Source organism: Somniosus microcephalus, chromosome 15 (assembly GCF_052327205.1).
Source record: "Somniosus microcephalus isolate GS21.2 chromosome 15, FLI_Smic_1.0, whole genome shotgun sequence".
Taxonomy (NCBI): Eukaryota; Metazoa; Chordata; class Chondrichthyes; order Squaliformes; family Somniosidae; genus Somniosus; species Somniosus microcephalus.
Window position 1 is genome coordinate 37,430,489 of NC_141001.1, and position 16,097 is coordinate 37,446,585.

Consider the following 16,097-nt stretch of genomic DNA (forward strand, 5'->3'; position numbering starts at 1 on the left):
AGTACTAACCCTGGCAGCGATATGTTGTGACAGAATCAGCTGCCTGGGCATGACAAAGGAACAGTGCATGAGGAGGCTCAGGCCTAGCAAGAAGGCTGTGACTGAGGTATACTACCTGCTCCATAAAGATCTGTGGGGATGTTCTGTGCTACCAGTGGCCGGGAAGATTACCAGTGTCCTATTTTACAGCACAGATCCTTCTAGGCTGGAGCCATCCAACCACTGAGGAGGTAAGAGAAACCCTTTATCATCATGCACCAATCTGTACATACTTCAAGTGACCAGAAGCAGCAGCAGCAGCAAAGGCAGCTGAAGCTTTACAAAATTGGCCACTTCCCCAAGTTACAGGGCATCTCCGATTGTACTTATGTACCTACCAACAATCCTACAGCATGCTTAAGGTCGCCAATCCACCAGGTGTGTCCTGGGGTCGCCAGGAATTAATGATTGATCTCCTGGACACTGCTGCGAACAACTCTGGAGAAAAATCATAGGGGCATTAAAAAGAATTGTGTGGGTATTTTTCATTTTCTTTTTTTAACACTTTCATTTATTAGTTATAAAAATATTGGAAATGGGAGGAAAAAGTGCTGTTTGCCTGAGTGGAAGGCTGGAGATCACCTCAAGGAATATGTTGGCAACCCTAAGCATGCATGAATAGCAAGGGTTACTATTTCATCAACTTGCAAGCGATATGTAGCCATCACCAGAAAATAAAACAGAACTCACTAAAACAACTAGAAAGTGAGACCCTAGCAAAGTGGTTTCCAGGCCTGTGCACCATCAGCCCTTGCTCTTTCATGGTTGGCTGTTGCTATTCCATCAGGAACCCACTGAGGCCTTTGTCCATGGTCATATTTTGCAGCACACAGAATGCTGTTAGCCTTTTACTAATATTTTCTGGGGAATGTTGTGTGATTGGGCCCATGTTTGGCAAATGATGTTTAACTTAGCAAAGTGCAGTGTTATATGCACGTGGGCAGCAATGTTCCCTTTAATTTTTTTGGGGTGTGGCCCATTCAAAATACTCTGCATGTGCTGTTTTTCATATTTAAAAGCCGGTGAGTTGGTTGCATGGGAGCTGCAGAGCTTAAAGGGAACATTGATGGCCAAGGCTTATTCTAACCATACATGCACCCTACCGGGAAAAGAATTAAAGTCAGTGGTGAAAGAAAGAGATCTGAGTGTTTTAGTGCATCTCTCTCAAAAGGTCCATGACCAATACTGTGAAGCTATAGATAATGTGAATAGGGTTCTAGGGCATAGTCACAGGACAATTCACAAAAAACAAAGCATATTATCTTGTTTTTCTACAAGACCTTGGTTAGGTCTCAGTCAGAATACTGTGCCCAGATTTGGTCTTCTCGCGTGGTGGGGGATGTTAAGGTTTTGGAAAGAGTGCAGAGGACAGCTAGAAGATTAATTTCTAGTTTAAAACAACTTAGTTACCCAGATAAGCCTAATGAGCTGGGCCTGTATACTTTAGAGAAGAGTAGGCATGGGGTGATTTGATCAAGTTTTATAAAATAATGTAGGGACTAGATTGTGTATCTGTGGACCAAGTATTTCAACTGAATAGGTTAGGGAGGGGATCATGTTTACGAGTTATGTAAGGGTAGAACAAGCTTGGATATTAGGCAATTCTTCTGCTTGGGCAAAGAAACAGATTTTGCAAATCTGCTGCTAAGATATTTTTTCAAAAGTCTTGCTGGATAATCAAAATATTCATACTATTTACCAATTAATAGCTTGTTGGCTGCTCGACACATGAAAGGATAATGGGCCGTATATTCCGATGCCTATGGGTGTGTACGCGCTGTGTACACACCCGTAGGAACATCGGAAATGCCGGTTTCAGGCATGCACTGAAAACTGGTAGTTCCGATCTGCCAAGAATGCTCTTGACAGATCGGATGCCTGCCCTAGAGAAGGGCCTCTGCGGGCGGAGAGTTCCGCTTTCTGGAGAACCTCCGCCCACAGAAAACCCTTAGAAATCTTGGGCTAGAAATTCAGTAAGGCCCCGCCAGCTTTGCGCCCAGTTACCGCCCAAAGAGGGCTTCTGCGCCAATAGAGGAGTTTGCGCTGATATTCAGCGCAGCGGTAATGGCGGCGGTAGCCGGTAGCGCTGCGCCGGCACCGATGACGCCATCGGTGTGCGCAGTGCCCCGGTTCCGCCCCGATACCGGCCCGACCCCACCCCCATATTTAGTTGCGGCCGCCTCTTCCGCAGCGGCCGCAAACAACGTTCTGCAACCGTGGCCGTCCTGCAGCCTTAGTGGCGCTAGTTAAGGCGGAGGTGCGGCCGGCCGCTTTTTCGGCGGCCGCCTGCCCGCACCTCCTTCCCCGGCCTCCTCCACCCCCCCCCCCGCGGCATTGCCGGCTGCTTTCCGCGAGCCCAGCACTTCTCCGTGGTGCCGGGCTCATTTGCCGGCACTATCAAGCGGCGATCTCCCCGTTGCAGGCACCTCCCCGTTAAGAGAAGGAGGAGGCCTGCAGTACCGCAGCCTGCCGCTCCGCAGCGGGTGGCGCAGCGGCACCTACAGCGCTGAAATTCAGTTTCAGCGCCCCAAGCGGGGGCGGGCACACCCTGGAATAGCGCCCGGTTCCGACTTGGGGCGCAAAAACTGAATTTCTGACGGTCGCAACTGGCTCCGCGCGCAGCGCTAACTTTTGGGCGCAAGCGAGCTGGCGGGGCCTTACTGAATTTCTAGGCCCTTATGCCTGGTAAAAGCTGGTGTAAGGCCTGCTTTTACCAGCATAAGAGTTGGGGAAAGTTTTTTTTTAATTTCAATTATTTATAATTTTAAAATATTTTTAAAAAGGTAAGTTTATGTTTAGCCCCGTAAAAAACTTCAATTATTTTTTCAAAAAATTACATTTTTGTTTAAAATATTTAATTTATTGTAATTTCAACTCACTTTAAAAAAGATTTTTTTTTTAATGTATTTAATGTTTTACAGTGTTTTCGGGGTGATCTCCATTCATATATTTGACAGGTCTATCTGTCAAGTGTATGAAGGGAGATTCCCTTTTCCTAATGGCTCCCCACAGCCCACGTGATCCCAGGGATGCTTGCGAACCGCATGCGCCTCTGGGATACGTAGGCCCTGCACATTTCGAGTTGGAGAAACCCAGGAGTGGAAGTGTCCGGACCTCGGGAGCCCTCAGGTAAGTCCGTAGATTTTTTCCAGGTCGGAGGCCTCCGCACGCCGGAAGCATTTGGAAAATACGGGCCAATGAATTGCCCAGATTTTGCTGTAGCAGAGCATCTAATGGCATCTACCATTAGTTAGACTTGGCCTTGCACGTTTATATTTAAAACATTTTTTGCATGGCAAGTTGCTGAAAGTGCGACCTGATAATGGCGCAATGAGGGAGACAGGGCATCTGCGACCTGAGTGAACAGGGCAACCAATGGCGTATCACCTTAACCAATCAGATTGAAGGATTGTGAAATTATCAGCGCAAGGACTGAGAAAGAAGTGTAAATTAAAGTGGGTGAATTCAATGTCAAATCAAGTACAGAAAAAGAAATCATCAGAAAGAGAAGAAAAATTGGATTAAGAGAGAGAGAGAGAAAAAGAGACAGAAAGGAAAAGTAACAAAAAAATTCAAATTTTACATTGTAAAAATCTCCAACAACAATTAAAATTTGAAGAAACAAGACTTCGCACTTGTAATAGTTAATTTTCAGTACCAGAGAGGTTGATTGGCAGTAATTAATACTTATTACATCATTTAAAGGGTACTTAGATTTGAAATTGCTTGACTTTACTTCCTGTGGCAAGTTTAGTTCATATCTACTGTGCAAATACAGCAACTTCACTCCATTCAATGCATTTTAATGGTGATGCAGACAGTGAGATGCTGTTTTCACAAAGCTAACGGCAGTGCAGCACAACTTGGACAGCAACTTCTGGATTTCCACATTTAGCTGTGCATCTGCCCCTTACCTGAAGTTGCTGTACTATTTGCGCATAAATAACAGTGAGCGCCATTAGCTTCACAGCAAAATCTGGGCCATTATAGTTGCGTCACAATTTTCTGCTGTTCTTGCTAATTGATTCATATCTTACAAAATCATCTGTAACAAAATCACACATTGTCCATTTGGAATATGGTTCCAAAAATCTATGCGAATAAAGCAGTTAACATCTTATTAAAAAAAGGAGGAAAATAGGTTACTAAATTATTACATAAAGACTGGAAGTTACTGTGTATGTATGGGTAATGAACTCATATCAAAATCCCCTCCCCTCCATTTTAATACAGATGTTACCTTTTTACTTTTATCACATGACGACTCACTCACATTCAGTTCAGTCTAAGCTGGTCTCTAATAAATGCAACTTTTAGTAATGGTTAAATAATGGTTAAAAAAATGATTTCCGATTAGACACCAAGGGGGAAAAATTCGGTTGCTTTGCGCACTAACGGGGCGCAAAGCAACTAGCGCCCAGGCGTGGCGATGTTTACGCTGCTCACAAAATTGACCAGACATTTTGCGGCGGTGCTAAACACTACTGCCACAATCTCCTGCACCCACATATCGTGACATCAGTCGAGTGTGCAACGCAACGGACCGGATATTGAGTGACGCCCCCTGCCTTTCCGCCTGCCGCTAGCAATGACAGGTAGAGGGGAGTGTTTTGCAGTCAGGAAGGGACTGGGGGAGCGCTATTTAAAGGCGGCCTTTTTTTGTAGGCGACATTTTTACACCACACATTCTGAGAGAGAGAGCGAGAGAGACTATAATAATAATAATAATCAACTTTATTGTCATTGGTAGTGCACAAGTGCAGTACAACGAAATGTAGGCTTGCAGCTCCCGAGAGTGTACATTTAGATTAAGACATTTAAACATTCAGCATTCATTTGGCTTGTAATACATTAACATAAACATAACCATAATAAAGTGCATTGGCAGATGTGCAGGCTTTAGAGTTTATTTGTGGAGTTCAGTAGGATGACAGCTCTGGGAAAGAAGCTGTACCTAAATCTGGTCGTTCAGGTGCGAATGCATCTGTAGCGTCTCCCAGATGGCAGGAGGGCAAACAGACTGTGGCTGGGGTGGGTAGGGTCTTTGATGATGGTCCGTGACCTCCGTAAACAGCGTTTCTGGTATATGTACTCTATGGTCGGTAGCCGGGTGCCGGTAATACGTTGGGCAGTTTTGATTACCCGCTGCAGGGTTTTCCGGTCATAGTAGCTACAGCTGCCATACCATACTGTGATACAGTTCGTCAGGATGCTCTCTATTGTGCAGCGGTAAAAGTTAGAGAGGATCAGGGGTGACAGGTTACATCCCTTCAGCCTCCTTAGGAAATATAGGCGCTGCTGGGCCTTCTTCACCAGAGAGGAGGTATTGAGGGACCAGGAGAGGCCTTCCGTGATGTGGACTCCGAGGAACTTAAAGCTGTCCACCCTTTCCACCACAGCCCCATGGATGTGGATGGGGGTGTGACTTCCGCCTTTAGACTTCCTGAAGTCCACAATGATTTATTTGGTTTTCTTGATGTTAAGGGCCAGGTTGATATCGGCGCACCACTTCACGAGATGCTGGACCTCCTCCCTGTAGGCTGACTCATCGTTGTTGGTGATCTGGCCTACTACCGTGGTATCATCCACAAACTTGATGATGGTGTTGGAACCATGAACAGCCACACAGTCGTGGGTGAAGAGGGAGTAGAGGAGGGGACTCAGCACACATCCTTGTGGGGCCCCCGTGTTCAGGGTCGGGGGGGGAGGTGTGGTTACCTAATTTGACAGACTGGGGTCTGTTTGTTAGGAAGTCCAGGGTCCAGTTGCAGAGGGAAGTGTTCAGGCCAAGAGTGTGGAGTTTGGTGGCCAGCTTGTTGGGGACGATAGTGTTGAATGCTGAGCTGTAGTCTATGAACAGCATTCTGATGTAGGTCTCTTTACCATCTAAGTGATTCAGTGCAGAGTGTAGAGCAGTTGTGATTGCATCCTCTGTTGATCTGTTTGCACGATAGGCAAACTGGTGTTGGTCAAGAGAGGCGGGAACACTGGCTTTGATGTGAGCCAGGACCAGTCTCTCGAAACACTTCATTATGATGGGTGTGAGTGCGACAGGTCGATAGTCATTCAGGCACGTCACAGCCGTTTGCTTTGGCACAGGAATAATGGTAGCAGTCTTGAAGCATGTAGGGACTACTGCCTGGGCCAATGACAGATTGAAGATGGCGGTGAAGACATCAGCCAGCTGATCAGCACATTCCTTGAGTACCCGTCCAGGGATGCTATCCGGTGAGATTCAACACTGTGTGAAGGAGTTTTGGGTGACGGAGCAGCACTTTGCAGGTTCATTTTGATTTGACCTTCCTTGCATCGATTTAGAAGAGACTGTGGGGGCTGCACTTTGAGCTCTTTCCTTGGGTCTCTCCATTGTTCTTTCCAGCAGAATTGATGTACAGGTCTCTCCAGGCCGAGATTCAAGACTGCAATGAGCAGGGTGTGGATGGAGAGCAAGATCAACCCTCCCCTATAAGAACTGGCCGGCGCCAGTGTGTCTGTGTTCCATTGCTGACTGGCATCACATGAGCTTCGCCAGCGCTCTGAGGTAGCGCCTCGCTCCTCGGCGTTCGTGCCTTAAGAGAGGTGTGTAGCGCCTGATTTAGCACTCCAATCACCTCCAGGGGCGATAGAAGCCAAGTTTGCAGTCGGAGGCGATAATTAGCGCCAGGCACTAAACTTTGCGCCCGGCCAATAATTGCGCCCCAAACAGGACGATACCGAATTTCTCCCCCCAATGGTTTTCAATCAATAGATTGCGATTTTGTGCACCTATCCACAACTAGTGACTATTCTTGAATGTTTTATTGGACACACAATAGACCTTTTGTAACTTTTTTTTGTATTTACTTAATAAAACTGGCTGAAAAGAAATGTTTCTGGAACATATAAATAAATAACTTGATTGAAAACAGTTTAAAGAGCTATTGTGAAAGAATCCAAAGCTTTTTTTATGTTTTTCCAATTTTTCCCTCATCTCATGAAGGTATTAACTCATGCTGGGCCTTATTTCCATGAGCACTGGCTAACCTCTAGTACCTCGCCCAAATTGTTATTCTTCACATGTGAGTCTGCATTACTGAGGTTACCATAACAGTTACCACTGGCGTGGCTTCCTACACAATAGTAGAATGCAGAGCAACCATTTGTCCCGCCACCTCGCACTGCAACAACAACAACAATTTGCAATTACATGGCACCTTTAACATAGTAAAACGTCCCAAGGTGCTTCACAGGAGTGTTGTCAAACAAAATTTGACATCGAGCCACACAAGGAGATATTAGGACAGGTGACCAAACGCTTGGTCAAAGAGGTAGGTTTTAAGGAGTGACTTAAAGGAGGAGAGCGTGTTAGAGGGGTGGCGAGGTTTAGGAAGGGAATTCCAGAGCTTAGATTGAGTACTGCAGTGAGTATCGGTAGGATTACAGCCAGCCCTGATGTTCACACACACTCCAACAGGAGTCACTGGATAATGATCAGGAACAGGAATCCTGGTTGATTTTCCCTTTACTAATTTGCAGATTCTGGGATTAAGTGTATGGTACCTACCATTTCCCAGGCTGGTGTTAGCCAGCTGTCAGCACTGCCGCCTCAGAGTCAGCAGGTCATGGGTTCAGGTCACATTCCAGAGACATAAGTACATAATCTAGGTTGACACGGTCATAGAGTTATACAGCACAGAAAGAGGCCCTTTGGCCCATCGTGTCCACGCCGGCCATCAAACCCTGTCTATTCGAATCCCATTTTCCAGCACTTGGTCTGTAGCCTTGTATGCTATGGCATTTCAAGTGCTCATCTAAATGCTTCTTGAATGTTGTGAGGGTTCCTGCCTCTACCACCCTTTCAGGCAGTGAGTTCCAGATTCCAACCACCCTCTGGGTGAAAAAGCTTTTCCTCAAATTCCCTCTAAACCTCCTGCCCCTTACCTTGAAACTATGCCCCCTGGCAGTGGCACTTCGATGAAGAGTAGGGAATTTTACCCAGTGACCTGGCCAATATTTATCCCTGAACCAACATCACTAAAACAGATTATCTGGTCATTATTGCATTGCTGTTTGTAGGATCTTGCTGTGCGCAAATTGGCTGCTGCGTTTACTCCATAACGAGAGGATGCAAAGGGATATAGACAGGTTAAGTGAGCGGGCAAGAAGGTTGGAGATGGAGTATAGTGTGGGGAAATATGAAATTATCCACTTTGGTAGGAATTGAAAAGCAGAATATTTTTTAATAGGTGAGAGACCAGTAAATGTTGGTATGCAGGGAGATTTGGGGGTCCTTTATACGAATCACTGAAAGCTAACATGCAGGTAGAGTAAGCAATTCAGAAGGCAAATGGTATGTTAGCCTTTGTTACAAGGGGGTTAGAGTATATGAGTAAGGAAGTCTTGCTGCGATTATATAAGGCTTTGGTGAGACCACACCTGGAGTGCTGTGTACAGTTTTGGTCTCCATATACTTGCCTTAGAGGAGGTGCAATGAAGGTTCACTGGATTGACTCTTCGCATGATAGGGTTGTCCCAAACCAGACATGCGGTTCTCTGTAAATGTTAAAACAATAAATATTAAAGCAGAACTTCCAACAGGGTCCGCCATTTGCGATTTGTGCAAACTTTAAAGCTTGCTGTGCCACAGTCCTCGCTCCTCAACACCAGGACCGGAAAGTATTTCCTTATGCCTCAGTTTCACACTAGGTAGTGCAATTACTGACTGAGCCATAGGGGAACACAAGACACTTTTATTACAATGTATAGTAATAAAAAATGTTTTTTTATATTTATTGATCAAAAAGTAGCAACGATGAATATGGCTGAAAGGTCCCAGTATAAAAATTCAACCTTCTTCAACCTTCTTACGGTGTAACGTACAGAACTCCTTTACAACTTCTACTGTGAATAGAAGTTTATTACAAAATCTTAAACCAGTCATCCAATGATTGCTGTTGTACAATATGGGTCAGACACACCTCTGTTAACACAGTAAATAGTAGAGATACAGTGCAGTGGATTATTCAAGGTGAAGTTAAATGTGCTGTTTATCTAGGAATTCGAAAAAAATGTTTGCATGGCTCACAAAACTCCGAAGCTTTTGTGAGAGGAGGGCACACTTTATTTCATTGGAGCGAAATTATTTTTGCGTATATTTTCTAAGCCCGCCTTCATGGTGGCTCACTTCTCTTACTAGCGCACCCACCCCCTCTCTCTTTTTTAAATGATTGTCGTGTTGAATGTTTTGTTATATGATGCTTAACTATTTGATTCAGCCCGTAGGATTGCTGTATCAGTTACCGGCCCCCATTCTGCTTGAAAACCATTCACCAAGGGAATGACAATCGATCAGGACAATCTGATTTTCACAAAACAATAGAATCAGCACCAGCACTTCAACTCTTACAGATAAAAGGGAAGCTCATTTTAAAAGCAGTCATTAGCTGCTTTTACACTGGGTCTCGTGGGCTGCCAGGGGTACTGGCTTCTGACTCACAGACCGTGGCAGACAGCAGCAATGCCAAAGTAAACTTGCCATATTTATTAAGGGCACCGACAGGAAGCCCTTTAAAAACAGCCATAGTACCCCACTAAATATAACATAAAAACTATTAAAATATCAAATCTAATATAAAAACAGCTATGCAGTCATAGATTGTACGAATTATGTACACAGAATGCTGTTCTACAAAGAATCACAGATAAAGTAACATCTCCTTCTGTTTGATAAACTGAACTTACTTGAGATATCGTTTCTCTCTGATAATTTTTAACAGCTTTTTCTGAATAATTATAGATGAACTGAATTAAGTTTAATAAAACAATAAGCAAGTGTAATAGGGAAATCAGGGTAATTCTTATTGAGTTGTTGACAGAATTAACAACTTTTTAAATCTAACACTTCAGCGCAAAAATACTACACCAGATCAGATAACGGGCTATCAACCAACTGAAACAGCACAACAGCCCCCTCATCCCATTTCTGGAATGTTGCCACCAGGGAGTTCCTGGATTTTGACCTAGCAACGATGAAGGATCGGCGATATACTTCTAAGTGACTTGAAGGGGAACTTGGAGGTGGTGGTGTTCCCATGCGTCTGCTGCCCTTGTCCTTCTAGGTGGCAGAGGTCATGGGTTTGGGAGGTGCTGCCGAAGAAGCCTTGGCGAGTTGTTGCGGTGCATCTTGTAGATGGTACACACTGCAGCCACGGTACGCTGGTGGTGGAGGGAGTGAATGTTTAAAGTGGTGGATGGGGTGCCAATCAAGCGGGCTGCTTTGTCTCACACATCCCATGAACGAATTTTTAAAAAATGTAGTTGTCAAGTTTCTATGTGTTGGATGTGGTCCTGGGTTACGCACATTATCCTTCTAAAGTGACATATCGGCATGCCCCGTGCACCGTGTTGAACTACTGCCCAATCTATGTGGCGACACCAATTCCAAACCTGTCTACATAACAACAAGAGGCAAAGAGCCCATGAGAACCATCTCCAACAAAGGACATCGAATCCTGACAATTGAGGGAGTTGGAAAAGCAGCAGGGTCTTCTTATAGAACCTACAGATAGAGTGGCAATTCCAGGGCCATCTGTAGCAACAGCCCCTGCCAGGGGCTGCGGTGACAGCTCAAACAGCTGCAATCAGGCCATGGGTATACATTACATCACTGAGCATGGTTACGAATGAGTTTGACCAAATGAGGTGTGAAATGGGAATGGACCTCCAGGATGGGATGCATCCTAGTTTGCTGAGGAAAGTAAGGGTAGAAATTGTGGAGGTGCTGCCAAAATCTTCCAATCCTCCTTAGATACAGGGGTGGTGCCAGAGGACTGGAGGATTGCAAATGTTACACCCTTGTTCAAAAAAGGGGAAAAACATAAACCTGGCAATTACAGGCCTGTCAGTTTTACTGGGAAGCTTTTAGAAACAATAATCCGGGAGAAAATTAACAGCCACTTGGACAAGCATGGACTGATAAAGGATTTGTTAAGGGCAAATCGTGTTTGAAAAAAGAAAAGAAAGACTCGCATTTATATAGCGCCTTTCATGACCACTGGTCGTCTCAAAGCGCTTCATAGTCAATGAAGTACTTTTGAAGTGGAGTCACTGTTCTAATGTGGGAAACGCAGCAGCCAATTTGCACACAGCAAGGTCCCACAAACAGCAATGTGATAATGACCAGATAAACTGTTTTTGTTATGTTAGTTGAGGGATAAATATTGGCTAGGACACCAAGGATAACTCCCCTACTCTTCTTCGAAATAGTGCCATGGGATCTTTTTACGTCCACCTGAAAGAGCAGACGGGACCTCGGTTTAACGTTTCATCCAAAAGACGGCACCTCCAACAGTACAGCACTCCCTCAGCACTGCACTGGAGTGTCAGCCTAGCTTTATGTGCTCAAGTCCCTGGAGTGGGACTTGAACCCACAACCTTCTGACTCAGAGGCGAGTGTGCTACCCACTGAGCCACAGCTGACTAACTTGATTGAGCTTTTTGATGAAGTAACAGAGAGGGTGGATGAGGGCACTGCAGCTGATGTTGTGCATATGGACTTTCAAAAGGTGTTTGATATAGTACCACATATTAGACTTGTTAGCAAAATTGCAGCCAAGTGGATAAAAAGGGCAGTAGCAGCATGGATACAAGATTGGCTAAGGGATAGAAAACTGAGAGTTGTGTTGAATGGCTGTTTTTCGGACTAGAGGGAGGTATACAGTGGTGTTCCCCAGGGTTCAGTACTAGGACCAATTGTTGCGTTTGCAAAGATAATCCAGAGGCCGTATGCAGAGCTCAGTTCATGTTGCTTTTAATGGCTGATCCAAACACACTCTCCCAGGCCAAAGCAATCGAATACCTATATCCAATGTCAGACACAATACAACGATAACAGCACTATCAAACTCCATGTGCTCAGGCCAAGGCAATTGAGTACCTATCACCAATGTCAGACATAACATTTCCTCCCCCTTCACAGAATTTCAAACATGAAATGCAGTGACAAAGTCCTGTAGGTGGCCAGGGTGAGAACGTGTACAGACAGGCCGAGGTGTGGACTGGTGGAGAGCAGGTCGAAGTGGGGACTGGTGAGGAGCAGGCTGAGGCACAATATCTGCTTGAGGATTGGCTGGTTGAGCCACATATGCATCCCGCCACTCTGGGGGTAAGGCTTGGGGATTAGGTCTGTATAATCCCACATCAGGGGGTGCTGGCACCTTCTGAAGGCGGCTGGCACGCCACCGAGAGCCGTCAGTGAGGCAGAAAGTGGCTGGTCCAAGTTGGTGGCTGATTTGGAGAGGGGAGAACCAGAATGAGGCCATCTTATTGTTGCGGTGAGGCCTGCGGACTCTGACCCAATCGGAGACTGAAATGTTGGGTGCCTTGGCCCTCTTCGACTGGTCGAAGCGGAGTTTCATCTTCTCCTGCTGTCTAGCGACTGTGGCTTGAGCCCGTGGAGCAGGGCTCTGAGCTAGCGAGGGGCGGAGCCTGCCAAGGGGCAGCATAAGCTCACGGCCTAGCATGAGGGATGCGGGTGAGACGCCTGTAGTGGAATGCTGGGAGGCTCTGTAGTGCAGCAGTGTGTGGAGGAGGGCCTTGTCAAACGCACACACCTGGGATAGGTGTGCTCTGAGGCCATTTTTCAGTGTCTGGTTAAAACGCTCCACCCCCCCATTTGACTTGGGGTAGTATGTGACGGATGCCCTTGCTCTCAAGGTAAGAGGAGAGTTCCGAGGAGACCATTTGGGGGCCATTGTCTGTGGTGATGGCCTTTGGATGCCCCCAGTGGGAGAAGAGGGACTCAAGGATATCGATGATGACCCGAGAGGTGACGGAGCCCACGGCAGTGACCTCTGGCCATTTTGAGTGCAGGTCATAGGTCACCACTAGGAACCGTTGATGGTGGGGGACACCATGGACCTCCCCGCAGATGTCCAGCTGCAGGTGCTCCCAGGGCTGAGAGGGCCAGGCAAGGGGTTGCAGGGGTGGAGGAGCTTGGTGGCCAGTCTTGCCACTTACAAGGCAGGCTGCACAGTCCTTGACCAGGGCCTCGATTTCCCTGTTGATACCCGGCCACCACACTAGGTCTCGGCATCGTTGTTTGAGCTTCACTATGCCCAAGTGGCCCTCGTGCGCCATGGATAAAACACGCGCACGAAGGGCACTTGGGACCACAGTGCAGAGCCCACGTACGACACAGGAGTCATTCCAGCAGGAGAGCTCCTCTTTAACTCTGGAGTAGGCAGACAGTTCCTCAGGCACCTTGCGAGGCCAGCCATCTCTGATGAAGGTGCACAGCTGGGAGAGGGCCGGATCCTGTTCAGAGGCCTCTTTGAGCTCCTGGAGAGAGACTGTGGTTTGGAGAGGCGTGTGCAGCATCTGGACGACATCCTGTTCCACATGTTCAGACCCGACGAGTGGGGCTGGGGCAGAGACAGTGCGGGAGAGCAGATCTGCAACAACATTGTCACGTCCTGGTGTGAACTGGAGACTGAAATTGTATTGGCGGAGGCGGTCAGACCAGCGGTATAGACGCAGTGGTCTGTGGCCCGTGCTGGATGTCGACAGCAGGGCAGTGAGCACCTGGTGATCGGTTCGCAGGGTGAAGGCACGGCCATACGTGTACAGGTGCCACCGCTCACATGCCCAGACGCACGCCAGCGCCTCACGTTCGCCTACTGAATACTTCTGTTCAGTGGGGCTAAGGGCTCGGGAGGCAAAGGCGATTGGTTTCTCCACTCCATTCTGTATCTGCGATAACACCGCCCCCACAGCTGCAGCGGACGCGTCGCAGGTGACGAAGGTGGGGCTGGCGACGTCAAAGTGAGCCAACACTGGAGGCGACGTGAGCTGCGATTTGAGGAGGCGAACAGCTTCTGTACAGGCTTGTGACCACACCCAGGGCTCATCCTTTCGCAGGAGCTGGCGCAGTGGGGCTGTGGTGGCTGAGTACTGGGACAAAAACTTCAGGTAGTACCCAGTCATGCCAAGGAAGAAGGCAACCTGTGCTGCAGAGCTGGGTTCTGGGATGCTGTGAATGGCATCCACGTTTGACTGGAGTGGGGATTTACTGTCAGCCGACAACCAAAACCCCACAAATTCGATCTCTGAAACAGCAAAGACACACTTTTCGCCATTCAGTGTGAGCTTGTGTTTTGCTAGAGCCGTGAAAACTCTGTGAAGGCGTTCGTCGTGAGTGAAGGTCAAGGGCCCATGCACGACGATGTCATCCAGGTAGATGGCCACCCCAGGAATGCCCGCGAGCACAGAGGACATCACCTTTTGGAAGCAGCTGGGTGCAGAGCTAAGTCCAAATGGCATCCTGGTGTACTGAAAGACGCCAGCATGTGTCACAAAAGCAGTGAGGTCCCTGCTGCTGGGGTGGAGGGGACCTGTAGATAGCCCTGTCGAAGGTCCAGTTTCGAGAACAGGATGGAACCATAGAACAGCGCTGTGAGTTCCTCTGACGTGGGCAGTGGATATTTGTCAGGGATTACAGCCTTATTCACTGCTCGAAGATCGACACAGACGCGTAGACCACCTGACTTTTTCGTTGCGACCACCAGGTTGGAGACCCATGGGGAGGCATCAACTGGTTCTGTAATGTATGTACCTTTAAGGGGGGGAACTACTTTTTACAGCTCATGTATACTGTAGTACCGGCAGTGACCACACCTATATATAACGTTGAGTAGTAATCTGTACAGATCAGTTGCAGTCTGAGCCACGTTGAGTAAACACCGTTTGTACCGTTCTCCGCAGTCTGTGTCTGATTATACACGGAATTAACATTGGCGACGAGGCAGGTTCGAGCCTACCTGCAACTCTGCATCACCTCCCGGGGATTCGTTCCTGGAGATCAGTGGATTGGAGGTCAAGGCCAGAGACTCGCGCGTCGACCACGGGCAACCGCCCAGTCATCCAGCAGAGACTCGAGAATTGCGGGGGAGGCTGTCGAGAGCCAGGCTTGGCTTTCCAGTCGAGGTGGTCCAGCGAAACAGGCTGGCAACAAGTAGTGCGCAGACCCTTCCCGGACAGCGGCGGGCAGCGTCGGAGAGAGGGAGAGAGAGATGCGCAGAAACCCGCGAGGCGCCGCCATTGCCACGAGGACCGCTGAGAGCGGCGTTGGCAGCAGCGCAGGAGAAGCGCGCGAAACCTACAGGGCGCCGCCATTGCCACGAGAACCGGCAGCAGCGGGGGAGGAAGGAAAGCGCGGGAGACGCCATTTTAAGCCATTGGGAGATGCCACTTTAAACCACACCCAAAATGCCGAAGAGAGGCAGTATCACCGCATTTGACAATGAAGTCGAAGATTGGACTACATATGTCGAACGAATAGAGGTGTACTGCAAGGCAAATGAGGTGTCAGATGACAAGAAAGCGTCGGTATTGTTGAATTTAATGGGTGCAAAGACGTATGGGTTATTGCAAAATCTAGTAACCCCAACGAAGCCAATGGAAAAGAGTTTTGAAGACATAGTAACGATACTAAAGGAACATTTAAACCCCACACCGCTGCTGATAGCAGAAAGATTCAAGTTTCACAAACGGAACCAGCATAAGGATGAAAGCAATGCTGATTATTTAACAGAACTGCGCAAACTATCGAAACACTGCCAGTTTGGAGCGGGACTGGCAGATACCTTAAGGAACAAGTTTGTGTGTGGGCTTCAAAGTGAAGGAACCCAGAAACGGCTTTTATCTGAAAAGGACCTTACGCTGGAAAGTGTAAATAACAGGTATTTACTGAACAGAGGGTCAGCTTAAACTGGAGTACAGAAGCCTGCTATGGCTTTTTATACAGGTGTGGTCACTGCCGGTACTGCAGTATAAAATCAGTTCTCTCTTAAAGGTACATACACAATAGAAAAGGCTTTCAGCATTGCGGTATCATATGAAGCAGCAGCACGGGGCGCTGCAGAGATACAACAGAGACCGCAAGAATATGGCACAAACAAAATGTCATATGGGACAGAGAAGTGCTATCGCTGCGGCAGAATAACATATGACCAGAATGATTGCTGGTTCAAAGACAAAGTGCGCAGACAGTGTGGAAAAGTAGGACACATAGCACGAGTCTG